Consider the following 23,015-nt stretch of genomic DNA (forward strand, 5'->3'; position numbering starts at 1 on the left):
GAACAGATCAACACTGCTATAAAGCTACCAGAATAAAACCAAACAATGTTTAAAAGCTATCACAGTAAAATACACATCAAAAGTATTTGAAGGCATCGTAAAGGTTCTTTTGCCCCCGCCCTCCCCCATTTGGTGTGCGTCTTCACCGTTTAGTGTTTATTTGGTCCACTATCCCAGTGTTTTGTATGACTATTTTTCATTAAAAATCCTGAGTTGTGCACCGGGACTTCCCTCTCCTTTTTGCTTCTCGCATCCTGGGTTCAACTTCATTGCGCACCCGAGGCAAATCATGACAGAATACTCCCACCAAACCATGAAACCACCGGGAAGCGCTCAGAATACTCTTTTTGATTTTTCACGGGCTACAACCTGGTGTCGGCCCCTTGTACACTCCTTCCCCCTTGACGCTTGCGGGACAATGTTTCGGCGAACCCCCACTGGGGTTCACGTTTGACTCTCTACCTTGGAACTCTGCGTGGTGGCCTGCGAGGAGGCGAGGCTAGATGTTGCGTCCAGCTGGCTGGCCCTTGTTATGATGCCAAGGAGGACGGTCGGACCATGCCACCCGCTTAATGGCGGCGGCATGTGCCGTTGCGAATTCCGGCGGCCACCTTCGAGCATCGGATATTCAGGAGTTGTTTTTTCCTTCATATTTGGACAGCAGCCTTGCCCTCCTCCAGGCCCCCTGCCGCCCTCCCTTTGTTGTTGATAGTTGTTTGGTTTTGGGACGTCTGGGATTTGTCCCTTAAGGGCGGGTTACTATCACGTTTTGTTGGGGTTTTGGGTGGATTTATGTGTGTTTTCCTTCTGTGTACTTTCAGTCTGATTGTTGCATGCATTTCGCATCTTGTGTCACTCTGGGCTCCCCTTCCCTTGTTTGTCCAGGTGTTTGTAGTTAGCAATCAAGCCCTGTGTGTGTATTTAAACCCCTGTGTTTGGCGTGTCTGGTTGTGGGAGTATTGTCTAGTAATGTCTTCTGTATACTGTTTCGTGTTTCCAGTTGTTTTATAAGTAGTAGTTTTGCCCCCTTCGTTTGATGTGCGTCTTCCCCATTGGGTGTTTATTTGGTAAGTTTTTCCCAGTTTTTTATGTCTATTTTTCATTAAAAGATCCTAAGTTATGCACCAGAACTTCCCTCTCCCTTTTGCTTCCCACATTCTGGGTTCAACTTTGCTGCGCACCCGAGGCAATTCATGACAGATCTTCCCTTGCCTATCTCAACAGTCGATAACAAAGAAACCATTCTTAACCCATCTACAGGTACACATTATTTTTAAGCAATGAAATAATACGTGATTACAAGAAATATTTATCTTCAAGACCTCTACACAAAATTGTCCTTAGATGCGCTCAGATTGAATAGTGACCAGCTGAATATGTTCCTGGACTCTTATCCAAACTTCCTTTTCTTTCACTTGACCCTTAAAAAGCATGAGAAAATTGTCTATTCACATATGCTTTGAAGTCACTTGTAATTTACAGATTATGACATTTTAAGTTCATCATTCATTTGACCGTTAAATACATGATATTTTCGCCCAGTAATGAAGACAGAATGTATGAGACAAATGCATAAGTTGTTGTTTGTTTTTGGATTGTTTTTACGTGATAGAAAAATAAAACACTTTACAACCATTCTTTCTTTTCTGCTGCGGCAGCACCTTCAATAACCAAGTATATTTCTTTCAATGGTTTCAGGGGGCATCATCATCATCCATCATTGCAATTTCACAATGAGGCTTCAGTGTGCAATTTGTTTGCTGGCAGTGTTTTTTGGTCGAATCTTGTGTTCCCAGGGGAGGAAAAAAATACTATGTAGGAAAACAAGAAAAGCTGAAAGCAATTTGAAAATTCAACATTGCCTTTATATAATTTCCCATGCTTGTTTTGCTTTTGTTGGACTGTTTACTGAAGTGCCAAACAATACTATAAGATCACACCGTCTTATGTGTTATTTTTACAGTTGCTTCTAAACAATGCTTTACACAGCCTTTCCTGCAACTTTTTTGTTCTTCTCACCTCATCTTTGACCCTTCTCCCCTTCACCTTAGGTATGCTTAAAGAGGAGCCACTTCACTGAGGTAATCTGCTAATACAAAACCATCTATGTAAGACTATTTTTATATCTACCCACCGGTACAAGACTTTTGCATTTCTTAGTTACGTTAAGTCCCACTATCACCTCAGGGCGTACTTGACTGAATTTGATAGATTGGACTTCACTGAGCCACAACCTGTAGTCCTTTCCGTTGCATTTTTAATCCCATTTCTATGTTGGCCAGGAAGCCATAGTTAGTTATCAGGAGTGATAAAAGCGATGGCAGGCTTTTTCATGCACTGCATCCTCATCCGTTTACTTTCCTACCTGTAGTGGCCAGTGTATTAGTTTTTTTTCCCCTCCTAGAAATTCATTTTTTTTTTAATCAGAAAAAAAGATTACAATGGGTAGGTTATACATGTTGAGTAGGAAATTGCTCCAGTACGAACACTAACGATGAAAACCTATATTTATTTTCGTCCAACCAAGCAGTGAACTGTGTGGATTGAGAAAGTGGAGCAGCCATATTCTGCTACTTGGATCACAACATCTAACTGAAGACTGCGTTCACCAAGTTACAAATGAAATGTTGGCAATGAAAAGTTTTTTTCCAACAATATCAATTGAACAAAAAGTCTTTAACTGGTGTTGTTGGCCTGAGCTTCGCCAAAAGTGCACCAGTAAAAAGAAAAAAATCCTAGTTTCAATATTTAAAATGATAAATTATTGGTTATTCAATTGCTATGCTTGCTTGTAGAGTCGAGATGCAAAAATAAAGATATTTACCATTTATAAGGGGTCCGAGTTCTGCCCAAGATTCTTCCATGTTGGTCCTCGCTTGGCCTTTTTCTGGCTCAGCCACTTGTGCCAAGCTTTGGTGATTTTGCCTTCAGTTTGAACTTGTATAGTCAAATCTCCCCCAAAATCGGGACTTACTTCCTCCTCGGACGACCTTTCAATTTTGTGTTCAGACTCATTGCACGATAAAATCCAAGAATCTCTACTACTTTTTTCCGTGACCGGACATTTCGTCGCCGGACACTTCGTCGACGGACACTTCGTCGCCGGACGCTTCGTCTCCAGACAGTTCGCCTAACCTTAACCACTAACATTAACCACTATTAAAGAAGACAAAGGAAATTCACATATTCTTTATTAAAGAAAATAAAACAGCAAAAACTCAACTCGACAACACAAACACATTAACATTTGGGCGTGTGCGTACTAAATGGGCTCGTCTCTAAACACACTACGCACGAAAGGTTTCCTACGTTGAGCGCTCCATTTTTAAAATAAAAGGCGATACATAAAATTATTTTATAAAAAAAAATATTAAAAAGAAGACAAAGGAAATTCACATATTTTTCGTCGTCTTTCTTCTTTTTTTGCTTGGTATTCCCATAGGTATCGTGTATACACACTATATTTCCGATGCGCGTTGTGAGGCAACGGAGCTAGATGTCGTCGTTTGTCGGCCATTTTAAGAACAGGCCCATTCGCTCCTATTAATAGAGTCAATAGAATTTGTTCTTTGAAAGGACAATAGATTGCTTGATTTAAAATCAAACGTGTGCGTCTATATCAAAGTCAGAGATGCAGTATTTTTGGCATACTTCATAACAAATATCAGTATCCAGTCAGAATCGTAGCCACATCAATTCGCGATTAAAAACCGAACAGTTAATAGTAATTTAGTGGAGTCACTCAGTGACCCCCGAGGAACCGTTTTGTGCGTAGTGTGTTTAGAGACGAACCCATTTAGTACGCACACGCCCAAATGTTAATGTGTTTGTGTTGTCGAGCGAGTTTTTGCTGTTTTATTTTCTTTAATAAAGAATATGTGAATTTCCTTTGTCTTCTTTAATAGTGGTTAAGGTTAGGCGAACTGTCTGGCAACGAAGTGTCCATTTGACGAACCGTCCGGGGACAAAGCGTCCGGCGACGAAGTGTCCGTCGACGAAATGTCCGGGTACCCTTTTTTTCCAGTGAGTCATATGCCCTCTGCTGGAATCCTTACCTCTGAAAACGGTATCGATTTCAACTATGCCGAGGCGCACCATGACAAAAGTTGTCATTGCACATTTTTAGTAGTTTTGGATCTGTGTGAGACTTAATTTATTGATGAATACTCTTTGAGACGATCCAATTATTTAATCAGTGTATACAAACTTGTGATTATGGAAATGCATTGAAAGGTGACTGTCACCAAGAAAAAAAATGCAATGGTGAAAGTGGCTCATTCATTCATTCATTAATTCATCTTCCATACCACACATCCTTGGAAGGGTTGCGGGGGTCCTGGAGCCTAACCCAGTTGACTTTGGGCGAAAGGCCGACTACACCCTAGACTGGTCGCCAGTCAGCTGTAGGGTACACAGAGAGACAAACGACCATACGCACTCACAATCATACCGCCAGCAGCGGTAAGACAGCTTGACTGTCTGTGGGCACTGCCTACTGACGCGCTATATTTATATAGTGAAAAGGCGGATGGGTGAAAGGGGAATGTGTGTGCGCAATTTCATGCTTAAAGCATGACTATATCAGCACTCGACAATGATATTTTTGTCTGCTACCAGTGACCAGATTAGAGCTGAAATGGGTAAAATGAGATCAGGTTTACAAAAAACGTACTTAAAAAAATCCCGTACAAAAGTTGTTATACGGCGTACACAATTTGAAATCCAAACATTTATAAAATACGGGGAAAATGTATAGTCTAGGGCAGGGGTCCCCAAACTTTTTCTTGTGAGGGCCACATAACTTTTCCCTTCTCTGATGGGGGGCCGGTGTCAGTTTGTAACAGAAAAAGTGTGACGATCGTAGGGGAGCTTAATTTTTTTTTATTGTTTTCCAGAAAGCCACACATAACCAAATAACCCTTTCCAGGTTCTTTACAGAATAAAAGTCAGGAAACATATAATAACACTATTAATGAAATAAATAATAACTAAATAACCCTCTCTGAGTTCTTCACAGAAAAAACAGGAAATAAATAACACTATTTATGAAATAAATAATAACTAAATAACTCTCTCTGGGTTCTTCATAGAAAAAAAAGCCATGGAACATTAACTTTCTGTTGTGCCATGCACAATCTTCTCCCTTTGCTCTGAAGTTTATTCACGACACCACAACCGTCATTACAGAATCCCACGTCAACATTTTGCAGCACAGTGCTTGGTGTTGAATTTGGCAGTGGACTCGTAGCGGGGCGGTGAGACCCCTTTTTTCCAACTCCCGGTTCATGCGTCCCATTATTAGACCGCGAGTTTCGGCCACCATGCTAGGAGCCCCGTCAGTCGTGATGCTAGCTAGCTTTGACCGGTCCAGGTCCAACTTCTCCATGGTTTGGCACACTTTGTCAAAAATATCCTCTCCCGTTGTAGTCCCTTTGAGACTTTGGAGGGCTGCCAGATCCTCGCAAATCTCAAAGTTTGCGCTAACTCCACGAATAAAAATGAGCAGTTGCGCTGTGTCTTGCACGTCCGTGCTTTCATCCAGTGCTAATGAAAAAAAGTCAAATTATTTCGTCTTCTGCTGCAGCTGGGCATATACATTACTCCCGATTTCTTCAACGCGTCTGGTCATTGTACTCACCGACAGACTTACGACATTAAATGCATCTTTCTTCTCGGGACACACCTCCTCCGCGACAGTATCCATACATTTCTTAACAAACTCTCCGTCAGTGAAAGGCTTACCGCTGCTTGCTATCAATTTAGCAACCCAAAAGCTGGCCCGAACGGATGCCTGGTTCTGCTGAGATAGTAGTCCACTTTTTCGCTTTGAGAGTTTGTCTGCTCGTATTTGGCCTTGCAATCTATCGTACTTGTCTTTGTGACGGGATTCAGGGATTCATAGTGTCGGCAAAGATTGTATTCTTTGAATACCGCCACCGCCTCTTGACAAATGAGACAAACAGCCTTTTCTTTGCATTGAACAAAAAAATAATCGTTTGTCCACTCCAGGTTAAATACCCTGCATTCTGAATCAATTTTTCTCTCACCTAACTTTTTCGCCATTATTCCGTTCTCAAACAGGTTGCAGTTTTAATATGCTTGAATAGTCCGCGATGGTCCCAGGGCTCCGCCCTCACCTGCGATCGTCCAGATGTCTCGGTAACACTGCTCGTGCATGCAACGGTGGACGTGCCCGCATGCATCAAAGGGAAACACTCTCCCCGCGCGTGTCACAAAAGAAGCAATGCGAAGCCCCGCTTCACTGGGATGATTTGTGGGCTCAGCAGGGGAGCAATGAACAAAACACAAGATTAAAACGTCCCAGTCTTCAAGGCCAAATAGGAAAAAAAATCCGATAGCGTCTCTGGTATTGTTCAGAGGGCCGGTCCAAATGTGCCGGCGGGCAGCATCCCCCCCCCCCCCAAATAAAAAAAAAATTAAAAAAATCCGATAGCGTCTCTGGTATTGTTCAGAGGGCCGGTCCAAATGTGCCGGCGGGCAGCATCCCCCCCCCCAAAATAAAAAATAAAATAAAAAAAATCTGATAGCGTCTCTGGTATTTTTCAGAGGGCCGGTCCAAATGTGCCGGCGGGCAGCATCCCCCCCCCCCCCCAAAAAAATCCGATAGCGTCTCTGGTATTGTTCAGAGGGCCGGTCCAAATGTGCCGGCGGGCCGTATCCGGCCCGCGGACCGTAGTTTCGTGACCCCTGGTCTAGGGTGTTGTCTGCCTTTTGCCTGAAGACAGCTAGTATAGTCTCTATTAACCTCTGAAACCCCCTTAACCTGGTACGGCAGACTGATGAATAATTAAATAGTGGGTCACAGTCCGCAGCTGAGTGGTAGTTTGAAACTGTTCCTGTGACATTAAAGTGAGCGTTGTAGTGTATATTATGCTTATATTGGAGTGCAAATTTATTTGATCAAACCCTAGAGGTTCGGTGAGTCGGTCTCAGGGGGATTCGGTGGAGCCTCTGCCATGGAGGTCAAGACACATCGATTCATCATGTCTATTCACGATAACATGCCATCACTGGCTGCAAATGATCATATGACATTGCTTGGCCAATCAGTGCTGCGAGAAATTTATATATCTTGAATTTGAAAAAAATCACATTTTATTTTACACTAAAGTAGGGTTCGGTAGCTCCAACAAGATTAAGAACCACTGTATTAGACGCTAGCCCCCAATCTTGTTAGAACTCATAATTTTCTTATAACTCCACTTCAGAGAGCAAGCATGATAGAAAGAGAGAGAGAGACACAGAGAGAGAGAGAATGAGAAAAGAGATGGCGTGAGAATGAAAATGATAGGGGGTTGAAGAGAGAGTGTTTGTACAGCACTGCTCAATGTGCTGTGACAAAGTAAATGCTGACATCAACACTTGTTCCCTGAAGGTTACTTGAACCTTTCTTGGAGCATACTTGCTCCTGCACCTATCATCACCACATAAAAGACCTTCCTCGATAAACATATAGCTTAGGGTAGAAATAGAGAGGAAGAGAATAAAAGTATAGATAGAAGTGGACAACTTTTCTATTTACGAATTATAAAAAAACAGTTTGCTGTTTAGGTGAAAATTTTTGCAAGAAGCATGAAATACAGTTTCTGCAGCCGGGGCTCGGACCGTCAAGAATCCCTCCTTTGGCTGCCGCCCAGGTTTCGGAGCACCCGACCTCTTTGGCCCCTCTCATAGGTGGTGAGGCCATGTGAGGGGGAACCCACGTCGTCTCTTTGGGCTGTGCCCGGCCGGGCCCCATGGTATAAGTTGATGGGTCTGTAAAACAATTTAAGGAGCAGGTTAAGAAACAGTGAGACCAATTTAAATGAGATTCAGTTTATTACCAGACTGCAGAATGGGGAGAGCTCAAACAGCGTGAACCGCTCACAGTCTGTTGTCCTTGCAGCTCTCTCCGAATGACCAGTGAGGGAATCTTATATACAGGCAAAACTGACAGTTGTCAGCAGGACTTTGGACAGATATGTTTTAGTCATTTGCATGGCAAAAAGTAATTGATCAGTGTCGGACAGTTGCGTGTTTATGCTGACATGTCAGCCATTCACAGGGATGACTACGATGCTGTTATACTTACAAAAACTGATACCTTATGGACAAGCAATTGAAAGAGACTTTGTCTTATCTTACATAAGTCCTAGCCACCAGGCACTCGCCATCGTGCCCCTCTTTTGGTCCTGGCTCCAGAGTACCCGTGTCCGGGCGAGGCAATCGGTAGTTGTCTGGTCTTTTTCATCATAAGAGGTCTTCTGGGCCATTCTTTGTCTGAGAATCAACACCTTCAAATCTGAGACCGTGGTCCTCATTTGGAAAAAGGTGGCATGCCCTCTCTGGGTCAGGGATCAGGTCCTTCCCCATGTGGAGGAGTTTTAGTTCTTGGGGTCTTGTTCACGAGTGAGAAAAGAATGGAGCGGGAGATCGACAGGCGGAATGGTGCTGCATCTGCAGTGATGCGGACTCTGCACCGATCTGTCGTGGTGAAGAAGGAGCTGAGCCAAAAGTGAGGCTCTCTCTTTACCGGTCAATCTACGTTCCCACACTCATCTATTGACCACCAAAAGAACGAGATCCTGGATACAAGTGACTGAAATGAGTTTTCTCCACATGATGTAGCACTCTCCCTTAGAGATAGGGCCAGAAGCTTGGTCATTCGGGAGTGGCTCAGAGTAGAGCTGCTGCTCCTCCTGATCGAGTGGAGCTAGATAAATTGGCACAGGCATCTGATCAGGATGCCCCTTGAACACCTCACTGGAGAGGTGTTCCGGACACATCCCACCAGGAGGAGACCATGGGGCCAACCCAGGAAGCGCTGGGGAAACTATGTCTCCTGGCTAGCCCAGGAACGCCTTGGGGTCCTCCTGGAAGAGCAGTATGAAGTGGTTGCAGAGAGGGAAGCCTGGGCTTCCCTGCTGAACCTGCTGCCTCCGCGACCCGACTCCGGAGAAGCGGATGAAGATGGGATGAGAGATGAGGGATAAGATGAAGTAGATTATTTAGCTGATCATATGAAAAAGGAATCTTAACCACAGGTCTTGTATTTGGAATCAACACAGTAGAGTAATAGTTACTGATGGACTGATGGATGTAGTCTCCTGAACATCACATCTTACAATGGCTACCCAGTATCCCACGCATGTCACACTACTGTAATTTGTAGAATAAGGCTTAGGCCTCAGGCAGAAATAAACTGTTAATGTCACTAGAGAAGTCAAAACCACAGTCGTGTGTATTGTTTTGCTGCTGCTGTAGCTCATTATTTCAAGTCCACAAAACAAGCTTGACCTTTGTGACAATTTGTAATCATCAGCATAGCAGTACACCCACATGGATCGTTAAAACTGCTCTCTAGTGTGTCAGAAAGATAGATGCGGAGGATGAAATCCATGAAAATATTTGTGAAAAGACAAAATGCCATGACTTTGCCCAGACATATTATCTATACAGGTGTGTACAGTGAATGTATAGCTAGAAGTGGACAACTTTTCTATTTACAAACTGAAACAAGAATCTGTAGTTCTTGTTAAGGGTGCATTTTGATTACTTGTATAGCAGGAAAGGGACCTGAAAAGTGAACAGCAGGGCCTGGAAAATATAAATTTTTGTGTGAGAAATATATTTGTCTCGCAAAATAAATATAATTTAATTTTGGCCGCAGAAAATAAATATATTTAAATTTTCGCTCTAGAAAACAATAATTGAACATTATTGCAATATATTTTTAAATAGTTTTTAATATTTAGCAAATTTACAAAAGAAAATTGACGTGTAACTCGTTAAGTTTCAAGGAAATTTATCGCATTTGGCTACCTTCATAATTGAGTTCTGACATTGAGGGGGTGAACCGTCTAGAACTTTAAACCCCAAAAATTAAATTTTGATGACCCCTGAGACTACAACCCCAAAGTTCCCATCCAAAATCAAGAAGAAAATTGCGCTTTTTGGGTTTGCGGTTGTAGATTTATATGAAAAAATTGAAAACTATGGGGAACCTTCCAAAGGAGCATTGTACGATACGATACAAGAGACGAACTCGCGATCCCAAAATGGAGTCTCACCAGCGCTTCGTTCTTCTTGGACATGTTGAGCCAATGTTGAGTACGGAATAACGTTTGCAATTAGTGGTGCGCAGTTCAAAGCGTGCGGTCAACGTGGGGAAATGCATGAGCCAATCAACTGGCTCTAAATGTCCCGACCAATAATTAGCCGCATTGTGATCACGTGGATTACGCATGCACATGCAATGCTGGTGTGTGCGCACGTGTGCACAGCGCAAACAGCATGTGACCTTGAATGCATGGCGAAATGCGAGCAATTTGCATGCAAGCATGGTTTTTGCGTGCATGCATTTGCAAATTTCTCGCACGCTACGGAAATGGTCAAGGAAAATTATTGGAAATAATTGTGGTTCGGCGACCAATAATTGATAATTTTTCCACATAAACATAAGTATATTTACATTGTGAAAGCCCAATTGAAAATATATTTATGGCAATATACTGCAATAATTTTCTACCAATTATTTATTGCCAACCTTTGGTGAACAGGGATAATAAACTTGCTGATTGCATGGTTTTACAGGGCTAGAAATGCAGGTTTTGCTGCATTTTTGAAATTTTCATGAAGTGACATCCTTTAAGGAAACATTATCATCTAAACCATTTAGTGATGCGATAACAGAGATGATTTTCAACAATGTACATATTTTTTTAGGTTCACCCATAAATTATTAGGTATATTACTATAAGTAATTTAAGTACTCTTAATGTAAGTAATATTCAAGGGGTGTCAAACTCAACTTTGTGGTGGGCCACACTCAAGTTAAGGTTTCTTCCAAAGATCCATTATGTCTGTCGACTAAATAAACTAAATACTTAAGTGATTTTTAAATGTTGTTATTTTTTTGTTTTTTGAAAAAAAATCTGTAAATTTACTATTTTGTCTCTTTTATTTCTTTTGGCTTTAATTGATATTAATTTCAAATGTTACAGTTTTAATCAAAACAAAAAAGGAAAATGTAAATAAGTGGCCTGGTAGCCGGTGGTTAGCGTGTCCGCCTCACAGTTCTGGGGTCGAGGGTTTGATCCCAGGTCGGTCCTCACTGTGTGGAGTTTGCATGTTCTCCCCGGGCTTGTGTGAGATTTCCCCGGTTTCCTCCCACGTCCCAAAAATATGCAGGGTAGGCTGCCTGAACACTCATCCAGCGTAAATGGTTGTCCGTCTTTTTGTGCCCTGCGATCGGCTGTCCACCAATTCAGGATGTTCCCCGCTTGGTGCTCATAGTTAGCTGGTATAGGCTCCAGCACCCCCCACGACTGTTCTGAGAATAAACGGTTCACTATATAAATGAATAAATTAAAAAGGTAAATATTCATTCATTAATTTACTGAACCGCTTTATCTTCAATAGGGTCGCGGGGGTGCTGGAGCTATCCCGGCTGACTTCGAGCCAGAGGCAGGGGACATCCTGAATCGGTATCCAGCCGATCACAGTGCACGAGGAGATGGACAACCATTCGCAACCATTCACGCTCACACTCATACCTAGGGGCAATTTAAACTGACCGACCTGGTTTTGCACCCAGGACCCCAGTACTGTGAGGCCGGCGCGCTAACCACTCAGCTGACGGGCTGCCGGTAAATATTTTATTATCTTAAAATAAGTGTACATATTTATTGTACTTGTAAATATGCTGCAACAGAGTCTGAATTGCAAGTCATCCACATGGAAATTCCCTAAGAACTTTGGTTCCACATGCAGCACTTATCTTGTGCTACTAATTAATGTCATGAGTGTACGCATAAAAATGCATAAAACAAAACCAACACAGTTTGCAACTGTAACATACATGATACATACAAAATGCAAACTGTTCAATCTTTTATTAATCAAATAAAATGCTATGTTCCCTAATATATATACAAGGGCTTAATTTAATGAAAAGTTTTTGAGACACTTATAAATCGCTGGGGCTTAATTCAAAATACGCATAACTAAAAACCCAGGAGGACTTATAAAATAAATCTTAATGTCACTGCAAGTCTAATTTAGGCTGCAAAATAATTTTAAACCTCTGAAACTAAACATCAATGCCAATTTCTGTTGAGGGTAATATCAAGTCACAACCCGCTTTCTTTTAACACCATTTCTTGTGTCAGGGGAGAAATCTTAGCAAGTCAGCAGCCTCTGAAAATGTCTGGGATTGATAGGTGAATGAAAGGTTGGTTACCACCAGGTGCTGTCAGCGGCTGGTACAAGGCCACCGTTGACTGAGCATCCCTTGGCTAAATGCTCTGTTCGATATCACCCTGGAAGGAGGAAGAATCCGTCAGATTTAAATTTAAAAGCAGGCTTTTAATATTCCTTTAAAGGGCCCAGGAGAGCTCAGGCAAAAAAATAGATACTATATTTTAGAGTCTGATTAAAATGGAAAGAAGGCACTGACTGACCATCACTATAATCGCCTCCTGCCTAAAATCCATCACAAGAGAGTTGGCACGTACCCTCGTAGCATGCATTGTGGAAAATTCCCCCCAACCAACAAAGCAGTTAATAGCCAAGAAAGGAAACGTGTCAAGCAAACCACAAATTTTGCTTAAGCCCAACATTTAAAACATGACTTTCTCTGTTTTACCAAGATGCTATGCCCAAGTTGTAATGTATATTCATCAGTAAACCATTTGCTACCATTGACGGCTAGACAAACAATGCAAGCTGTGATTATTGGACATCTGCTGTCGTCAATGGCAGTGTAACATAACCACTCAATGCCAGCCATCCCAGTTCAAATTGATTTTATATGTATCACTGTCAATGGCACTCAATGATTTAACATGGTAGGTAAATGGGGTGACAATATTAGTCGTGCATGTTGGGTACTATTAATGCGATATTATAACTCTTACTTTTTTCATAGTTTGACTGAGCCCGACTTATACACAGGCAGTGCTGATAATAAATAAGGGCTGATGAGAAATTTAGCGAGCGAGTCAGGGGGTAAGAGATCATTGGAACTTTTTTTTCCACACTGGCAGCACTGTGAAGGAGAAAGCTCTGTCTTCTGTAGATAGGTGCATGTCTATAAATGCAGGCAGATCTGCAAATAAGGGTGTCACTGAAAATGTTTCATCTCCGGTCTATGGCTAACCCGATCAGCTAACCTGTCAATGAGCTCTAAACAAATCGATTGGAATGATTTTCCAACGTCAGGCTCTGAAATGAACGCCTTCATTATTTTATTTGATCTTAAGTAAATGCAAGTCACTGGGGATTTGCAGAGCCTCTTCTCACCGTCTGACCAAATAGGCTATTCAGTATGTATATTCATTCATTTTCTGAACCGCTTTATCCTCACTAGGGTTGGGAGTTGGGGGTTTGGGGTGGCGAGTGCTGGTTTTAAACCCAGGACCCCAGAGCTGTGAGGCCGACGTGCTAACCACTCAAGCTGCTAGGCCGCCCTCAGTACATATATACAATACATACAATTTGGGAGAAAATCTACTATTAGAAATGATGGTACTGTAACTTTATGTTATGTAGATTAACAGACACAACAGTCCTCTTCATATTTGTATCATCCATCTGGTTAGTTAAAGTATATGACCTACATTGCCAAGGCATATTGTGTATCCCTCTGCGTTGTATGCCCCGATAGTACCCTCCCACCAAGCTGTGAACCAACCCTATTTGATAGGAGACATTCCAGTGAATTTAGCTATATTTGGCACAGCTGAGCCCAGAGTCACCTTGCATTGTCCTTAGGCTTTTGGTGTGTGGTGTGTGTGCGTGTTGAATGAGGAGTGGCGGCTCTCCAGCTGGGACTGGCACCCACAGTGAAAGCACGAGGTGTCATAAGAAAAAGCAGTGACTCTGTAAAAAGTGACAATCACTTTTAGAATAGCGGATATCCGCCTGTCCATCTGTCCGTCCATCCATCCATGTCAGTGAAATAATAAAATTATTTTTACATTAGTTAGAAGTTCCAATTAACCTGATGCTAATAAAGCCAACATATATATCATAAATTCATGTGGGTATGTCAGATTTGTGTCCTATTAAAAATCAACAAGATTTAATACTGATAAAGTCCTGTTGTGGATAAATTAAAACAGCATCATGGTCCAAGGAGCTGAGGCGAAAGTTGAAGCTCCCTATTTACTGGTTGATCTACGGTTCTCTCCTCATTTTTGGTCACGAGCTGTGGGTCCTGACCAAAAAAACAAGATCCCAGACATAAGCGACTGAAATGAGTTTCCTCCACAGGGTGTCCGGACTCTCCTTAGGAGATAAGGTGGGAAGCTCGGTCATCCGGGAGGGGCTTAAAGTAGAGCTGTTGCTCCTCCAGATCGAGAGGAGCCGGATTAGTAGGCTCGGGCATCTGATTAGGATGTCTTCTGGACGCTTCCCTGGTGTGGTGGTCCGGGCACGTCCCACCGGGAGGAGACCACCCAGGAGGCGCAGGGGAGACTATGTCTCCTGGATGTCCTGGGAATGCTTTGGGAGCGCTAGATGAAGTGGCAGGGAAGTCTGTGTTTCCCCACTGAAGCTGCTGACCCTGCTTGGATAAGCGGAGCAAGATGAAAATAAAGAACATGGTCCATTGATAACATTTGTAACGTCGTTGGTGTGCCATGAAATTAAAATAGGGGCCATGACTGAATAAAGGTTAGGAAATTTCGATTTAGCATAATCAAACAGCACGCTAATGGAAGAAATTCACATACTAATTGAATGGAATACTAATAAGGAGTTGAAAGTTCAGGAGACAGTTATGCAGCCAGCAACCAATAACATCACATCTAGGTCTATGGCTTTTCCACTATTTGAAAGAATACCTTGGCTCACACATTGTAAATGTTTTAAAGTGCGACTCTAGTCAAGACAGTACCTTTCATTTTTTTCATTTTATTCTCTGTAATCACCTGAAATATAGAAGCAAGCTTATTCTCTCCAGACACAACTGAACATCACTGCATTACAAGGCGAGAGTGCGACTTCACGCAAGTGTTTTTTACACTGTTACGACGCCCTTCATTACTATTCAAATCATAAGTCCAGCCATCCATTCTGTTTGTTTCTCAGTCTCTGTTTCACTCTGGTGACCCTTGAGGGGATACGCCGAAAAGTCAGAACAAGGGGATGACGTGGGCAAGTGGAATGGGGAAGAAAAGAGACAGAGGTAACAATGCTATTGTTTACTGCATTGTATACACCTATCAATAGTCCAAATCTTGTAGGCGTCATGCCTTTTTCTCCTCATTTTCTTCCAACTCAACTGGTATGTCGGATGATAGCTTTTCTTTCTCATCCAAGTCATATCGTGATTCAAATCAATAGGCTTCGAGGGCAAACTCTTTTCGCTGGAAAACATGCCCCTCCACAACATCTCTCTCATCTTCACTCAAGATTATTTACGCCATAAGGTCTGAAATATTCAATGGTTTATGATCGGATTGTGATGGTCCATTGGTGGCCACCAAGTTCCTGACTGACTGTTCACTGCATCTTATGTCAAACCATTTAAAGAGAGCCACATTTTTTTGTTTGTTACAATAACTGCACTTCTCTCCGCGATGGACTAAAATAATTGCATCCAGCTATGACTACTTTATCTAGTCTAGTTGCTACCCATTCTCCCCTGTCACACTGTGGCCACTATGCCACTTGGCCGGTGTAGGCATCCGATCTGGTCAGGGTACCCAATGTGCTTGGAGGCTTGCCCCTAATGATGACGTCACTTCTATAGTCGAATTGCACACAACAACGCAGTTCAAAACCACACATGTTGGCAAAAATTGATGTCCTAATTTGCAAGGAACAAAACATTAAACTAGATAAAACAAGCAAAAACAAATAAAGCAGAAGACGTTAAAAAGGGTTGCGTCTCAGACAGGGTTAAAAGCAAGGGAATGAAAATTAACTTTTAAAAATGTTTTAAGGATGGACACCGATGGAAGCTGAGAGAGGGACAAAGGGATGTGTGTGCACATGTTTGTCCCATGTAAAATAGTTAATAATCATCTCTGTGTTTGATGTCGTCACTCGCTAAAATATAAGCATTTTTAAATGGGCACTTTTATGAATGGGTTAGTCTATTAAACGATTTTGCAATTGGTTTTTGGGTTCAGCTTCCATGGCTAATATCACTTAGGAAAATGGAAGATTACATGGTCACATAGAAGCTGAATTGTGACTGGCCAAAAACTAATCTTCATACTCTCGAGTAGAAGCTGAGCATTAAAGACATGCTATTAAAGGAGAACAAAAGAAGGATGAAACAATATAATTATGTTTTATGTATGTTTCTTAGCGGCCTGGTAGGTGAGTAGGTTTTGCTATTATATACGTCTAACTGAGAGTTTCATTTTGATAACTATAAGTTTAAAATGTGAAGTCTCATTTGGTACAGCCTGTAGTCTGGTCCTTGATAAATGATAATGTTGTCAACCTATCTTTAACATTAAATCATCCTCTATGGCCAATTAATTTTAAGATGAGTTTGTCCTATTAGGGGCTGTCCTTTTCGTGATGACTGGCAGAATGCTTCCTCCCTCTGTGTCTCAGAGTATCAGCATGACACATCTAGATGTAACTCCTAAAAATTCCCCACTGATCCTCACCTCTGGGTAAAACAGATTAACAAACATCTTAAGTTAGAAATTATAAGAATGTACAGGTATGTGCTTGTCCGACACAGCATCGACCATGTTGTAAGACTTGAACTAAAAGTGCAATTTAATTAACTTGGCACTCAAAGACTCACTATGTTAGGTACATTAAATTATTTCCTTTTTTCACAATTCGTTATGTTCTATGTTTTTTTTGCCATGTCTTGTTTCCCGGTGTGTCTGTTTTTTCTGTTGTTGAGGTGATTACCTTAACTGTTCCATATTGCTCATCAGCCGTCCCTTCTTCTTGACTGTTCAAGTGTTCCATGTTGTCTTGTCACCTTAACCTTTACGGTTGCCATTGTTTGATCTGAAAAGCTCTTATTTTGTTAACTTTTTGTAGTATTGTAGAGCAAAGTTATTAACTCATTTCCTGCCATTGTCAACGATAGGCTTAACATCATCAGGTTTCAGTGATATTGACAGCACAACACCTCTAATCCATTTTGACTGTGAGGAGCGAATTAACCCACTCCAAGGGGCAGCCAATGAGTTAAGACAGTGTAGTTTGATTTCCCATATCTATGATAATTAACACAATCTTAGTCTTAATCTAAATGTACGAATGAAATATTTTAAACTGTCTTATTTAGCATTTTTCAGCATTTGAGTCAGCACTATCTCATTATACTTCTTTTATCTTACACAGAAGGTCAGAAAAGTAATTAACCCTGTTCTGCGTGCATCAAAAGAAGAACTGAGACAAACAATCTTGCTTTTTAAACTGCGCGCACATTGTTAATCTCTGACTTTTATCCCCAGCCCAATTATGAAGAATGCTCAGTGAATCATTTGCCATTTAATTGAGCAGTATTTTTGGTTTGTTCCACGAAGAGGTTGGCATGTGTCAGTCAAGTGCTTATAGAATACAATAGATAACTTGGTGTAAAAGGAAGAAAGATGTGTGTGGTGAAGCCATTAACCAAGTCAAAAAGGGTGACCTGCTGCTGAAACTTCCTCTCTCAGCGTATGTGTTGAAAGCCAAGGTGATTTATCACACATCCATCCATTAAAAGACCTGCGTCATGCTACCATAACATGGTTTAGATCACCGAAGATGGATATTCACTTTCATGCATCATTTAACCTGAAGATGACAACTGCAGCAAGCCACCTCAATTGCAATGAATTCAATGCAAACTTTCTTGTCCTGCATAATACTGCACCATATCTTTACACTATTCTCAGTAAACCTTACAAAATATTCTCAATAACAACCGCACTAGAGGAAGTGAATATAAATCAAGAGAGACTTCACTTTATGCATGGCTTAAAGTGCTCTTCCTTATAATGCCGAAATTCTGCCTATTTTACAGCCACCTACTTACATAGTACGTGAATGTGATTCGTCACCTAGCTAATTGAGAAGTATATATCCAGTCAGACAGAGGCAAAGTAGGCAATGTCTTATTTAATATTAAAGCCATGAATATGCTGACGACATACAATCTCGCTATCTTGGAAAAGGGAAACTAAACTAAACTGCTAGTCTAGGGTGGAGTCTGCCGTTCGCCCGGAGCCTGCACTCCTGACAAGGATAAGCGGCGTTTAAAATGAAAGAATGAATAAACCAAACTATAAATTGCAATTTCTGAAGGAGTGTGGATGGTTTTCTCTCCCTCCCATGCGTCACTCCCTCTAGATTTTTTGTCCTCTTAACATTGGGGCATTGTCACATCACTTCCTTGTTCACTTCTTGGCTGCCATTAATGGGATTCGACGTCCAAGCCATTTTGACCCGGTCAAAATATTTTAGACTTCATGTGCCGTCAATGGCACTGAAAGATGATCGTCCACGTCAGTCCTCCCAATTTAAATCCAGTAGGGTGTCTATCATCAATGGTAGCAGTGGCGGGCGGTGCATTTTCTGGTAGCGCCTTCAACGTATCAATCCAACCATCCAAAACTATTTTATGGCTATAAAACCTCAACTGCAGCTACAGCTGCGACACATAAAAATAATCAATAAATTAATGCACAAAAATGGGGTAAAATCCACTTCCTAGCAGCATTTCATGATTAAATACAAATACTGGAGCTTTTCAGACATTAAAACCAGGCCAGGGGGTGATTTTCCCGGGAAAAGACAGCGATGAACGTCAATGGCGTACGGGCGAACATTGCCCGAAAATGGGGTAAAATCCAGCCAAAAACAGCATTTATTGATTAAATACAAATACTGGAGCTTTTTAGACATCAGAACCGGGCCCGGAGTATCATTTCCCCGGTAAAAAGACAGCGATGAACGTCGATACGTCCATACGTGAAATGACAAAAAATGCACTAAAATTAGGTAAAATCCACTTCCTAGCATCATTTATTGATTAAATACAAATACTGGAGCTTTTGAGACATTACAACCAGGCCAGGGGGGTGATTTTTCCCGGGAAAAGACAGCGATGGACGTCAATGGCGAAACGCCAAAAATTAAACTGGGGTAAAATCCACTTCCTAGCAGCATTTTGTCATTAAATACAAACACTGGAGCTTTTCAGATATCAGAACTTGGCCCACAATTGAAATATTATTTAGGAATATAGCCATATTTGTAATTTTACTCACCAAAAATCCTTTTTAAACAATATCCATCCTCCTTTCTTTCTTCCTTCTTTCCTATCGCCATCGAAGCTAATGATGAAAGTCGAGCCTGTCCTGTCATATTTCCGGCATAGTCCGTTTTGAAAATGGCATTAAATCAACACAACAATATACTATTTGCTTGTGGAGCTAAGTTAGCGCGCTTAAAGTGCCCCACACACCATTTTCCCGGCTGTAACAGGCTTGCTAGCTTCGGAGTTGACCGCCCTTTCTTAATGATGTCCATTTTTTTCCTGAAAAAGTCCGTCTAGAAAATAGCTTTGTGAGCAAACAGAATCTATTTGTTTTTGCTTCTGTCGGCCATAGTGGGTGGAGTTTGCGATCTCGGCTGCCTCGGTACTGCTTTGGCCCGCCTACTAGCCAATCATAGTTTGTGAAAGCAATGACATGTCCCAGCCAGCAAAACGCTAACGCCTATGAAAAATCATTGTGGGGTTGCCAACTCGAAATCTGATTGGTTAAAAGCAACAGTCTAGTTTAATGCAGCAGAGCCCGCAAGAACTGATTGTGCAGGCTTTGAGGCAGATCTGATCTGGCAACAAATAATGGCTGAAATGTGATTGGTTAAATGCTTCAATATGAAAACACACATCTGGAAGGAGTGCAACCAGGGGGAAAAGCAATGAAAGGAAGCTAACAGACCATTTGGAATAATAAGTACGCATTGATGGACAAAATATAATATGATTCAGATATTTCTTAGGCCAGCAGAGAAGGCCTTGAAGGCCCTGATGGCCCGCCACTGAATGGTAGACAATAGGTTCATTTTGGGTCACTTGGTTGTAAATTTTAGGGTACTTACAGATCACTTCCCTTGACATTTTTGGGCATTCTGAGCTCATTTCCTATCCATATTGGATCATTTTTAGATTAACTTTTATCCATTCGTACTCGGGAAATTCACTTTATTGCATTAGCAAGAAGACACGGACACAGGAAAAGACATTGTAGACCTAAATAAAACTGGAACCACACAGTAAGTCTTCCACAAGGTGGGGACCTTCCGCAGACTGAGAGTGAGGTTGAAAATATGCAGAATCACTCTTCCAAGCATGACACTTTTAGTTACACATTAATTGATTGAATTGTGTCAAAGAATATTCAATATTGTTATTATGATGTTACAGTTTGCCTCGGCATAGTTGAAAAAATGGTGTAATAGAAGGTAAGGATTCTGGCAGAAGACATATGACTCAATGTAAAACCGAATTTGACACCCATTGACTTAACTGTGGAATTAATCGGAATATGAAATTGAAAGTGGGTCAGTGGAGGAAATATGTCCGGATTTTTTTTCTTTTTTCCTGGGGCCGAGTGAGGGAAAGAAGAAGAGAGAAAAAGTCTGACACGGAATCATCTCTGTTATGATTCGCCTCGGCTGTGGAGCGGAGTGGAACCTGGGAGCAGGAAACAGGCAACGAAAAGGGAGTGCTGGTGCACAAACAAGGTTTAATGAAAACACACAACAGAAAAAAACATACAAACTTAAAACTGGGAATAAATTAACAAAGAAACTAACCTATCGAGGAAAGATGAAACCGCACAATGACAAAAAAGCGTCATAACCATAGACAGTAAATACTCACGCGCTGACGCACCCAAACACGGGGTTTAAATACACAGACAGCGGTTGATGAAAATTACAAACACCTGGGTGTCACAAGGGAAGGAGAGCACGAAAAGTAATAACAGGTGAAACTCATATACAATCACGCGGACAGGACATACAAGGAAACACACCCAACCACCAAAACACCAACAAACATGACAATATTGGACTCTATTAACATCAGATCTAGCAAGCATATTGAATGCAGTACTAATAATTTATCATCTGAAATTATTAAAAACATGATTTTTTGATTTTGGTTCCAATGTCTTCGTTAACAACTTCATCATTGGCAAAACACCATTTGTCACTTGATCAAACCAGTCTTTAGTAAAAAGTTTTGATCAAAAGAACGTTCCTTACCAGCTCATCCTTTTCCTTCGTTGTGCTCAATCCACTCAGCTCACCTTTTGCGCGGACGAAAAAAAACAGAGGATTATAACGGCACTGCTATGCTGGAGCAATTCCTTAGACAACACATATTAAAAAAAAATCTGATAAAGTGATTGCATTTCTTGAAAAAAAATAAACAACTAAAAAACTTACCGCAACAACAATGAAACTAAATGGACTGCGCAAGAAAAAGTTACTACCTTTGATTACACTAATTCCAGTTACTGACTCTGCATCAGTGAAATTATATTGTGTGCTCATTTGATTTATATTACAAATAATAGGACTGCAGGTTGTGGTTTTATGATGTCCATTCTATCGGATTCAGTAAAATACCCCGTGAGGTGACAGTGGGACTTTAAACAATGATTAGCAGCATACCCACCACAAGAAGGACCTTTAATATTGACAGGTTTATTAACTCCGGTGGCGGACAAGCTGAAGCTGAAAAATGATAAATCACCTCATTAATTTCTGATCCAAATCTCAAACAAGACAAGTGGGGGATGTGTTTCATATCATCCAGTTGAGTCGAAAGTGGATGATTCAGTGGTAATTTCTTTCATTATCTTAGTGATGAGGATGCCAACCTTCTTTAAAAAAAAACAAGAGGTGTTGGTGAGATCACACAGACAGTGCTTGGCTGATCAGGAGCAGATCAAAATGGAAAAATGCCTTTTTCTTTAAACCAGAAACTACGTGTTAGTGGCTATGATAGTACTGTAATACCTTGACATACGAGTGTCCCATCATACGAGAAATTTGAGCTACGAGGCGGTCACCAGGTATGCGAGAGGCTCCTTATGAGAACAGCATCGCTCTGTCTTTCTCGCCGCATCTCCCATAAAGCGAGTGATGGGTGTATGAATCATTTTAAAAAACGAACTGGGATACACTCGGTTGTGAGGCACGGGGAAATTCTGACTCGTTGGTGTCCGTCAATTCTCTTGTCCTCTCTCTCCATCTCTCCTCCGCGCACTCCGCAGTAAACGCTACCGTCTGTCTGTACTGAATAATGTCACATTTTGAACATCATAACCTTTAAATATATTTTTGTTACTTTTTGAGTAGGTGGTGAATTAGAACAAATACAAATATTTTTTCCATTGTAATATCCTGTTTTTGGTGTAGATCAGGGGTGGGCAAACTATTCCAGAAAGGGCCGCAGTGGGTGCAGGTTTTCATTTCAACCCATAAACAGGACACCTTTTCACCAATCTGGTATCCTACAAGTACAATCAGTGGATTGCACTCAGGTGCTTCTTGTTTTCTGCAGAAATCTCATTGGTCAAAGTGTCTGTGCTGGACCGGTTGGAACAAAAACCTGCACCCACAGCGGCCCTCGAGGACCAGTTTGCCCATCCCTGCCGTAGATGGTGGGAACTGTTTAATTTGTATTTAGTTCATTTCTATGGGAAACAATTATTTGAGCTTCTCAAGAGGAGATTTTGCAAGAGGTTTTCGGCGCACAAGGAAGATATTGATGGGGAGTTGTGACTGCAGTTTCTTTTTTCGTACAAATACTAGACAAGCATTACAAGGACATGAAACGATCAAGACGATTGCCATATTCCATGACTATGATCATCTTGTCATCAATCTCCAGGACCTGTTGTTGAAAACTGAACGCCATATTGAAAATTTCTTGGGAAATTTCATTTTTTTTCCTGGTGCGGAGTTGAGTGACAGTCCCCTGCGGGGTCTTCCGCAATTTTCTTAGTGGCAAGGGGAAAACA

General features: G+C 41.4%; 2 long non-coding RNA genes across 4 annotated transcripts; one reads left to right on the plus strand and one right to left on the minus strand.

The window, feature by feature from the left end:
* Nucleotides 1–960: 960 nt before the first annotated feature.
* LOC144087231 (uncharacterized) lies at nt 961–16,707 on the plus strand. Of its 3 annotated transcripts, none has more exons than XR_013304673.1 (4): nt 961–1,067; nt 1,187–1,260; nt 2,052–2,081; nt 16,523–16,707. It is a non-coding gene; the product is annotated as an uncharacterized LOC144087231 (long non-coding RNA). The 3 variants fall into 3 exon arrangements; XR_013304671.1 differs by lacking the exon at nt 16,523–16,707 and adding an exon at nt 2,528–2,833; XR_013304672.1 differs by lacking the exon at nt 16,523–16,707 and adding an exon at nt 2,531–2,833.
* Nucleotides 12,078–22,092, minus strand: LOC144087240 (uncharacterized). The gene is made up of 3 exons (XR_013304674.1): nt 21,743–22,092; nt 21,250–21,293; nt 12,078–14,569 (listed from the first exon to the last, which is right to left on the minus strand). It is a non-coding gene; the product is annotated as an uncharacterized LOC144087240 (long non-coding RNA).
* Between the last annotated feature and the right edge of the window lie 923 nt (nt 22,093–23,015).

This window comes from Stigmatopora argus, chromosome 1 (assembly GCF_051989625.1).
Source record: "Stigmatopora argus isolate UIUO_Sarg chromosome 1, RoL_Sarg_1.0, whole genome shotgun sequence".
In the NCBI taxonomy this organism is placed as follows: domain Eukaryota; kingdom Metazoa; phylum Chordata; class Actinopteri; order Syngnathiformes; family Syngnathidae; genus Stigmatopora; species Stigmatopora argus.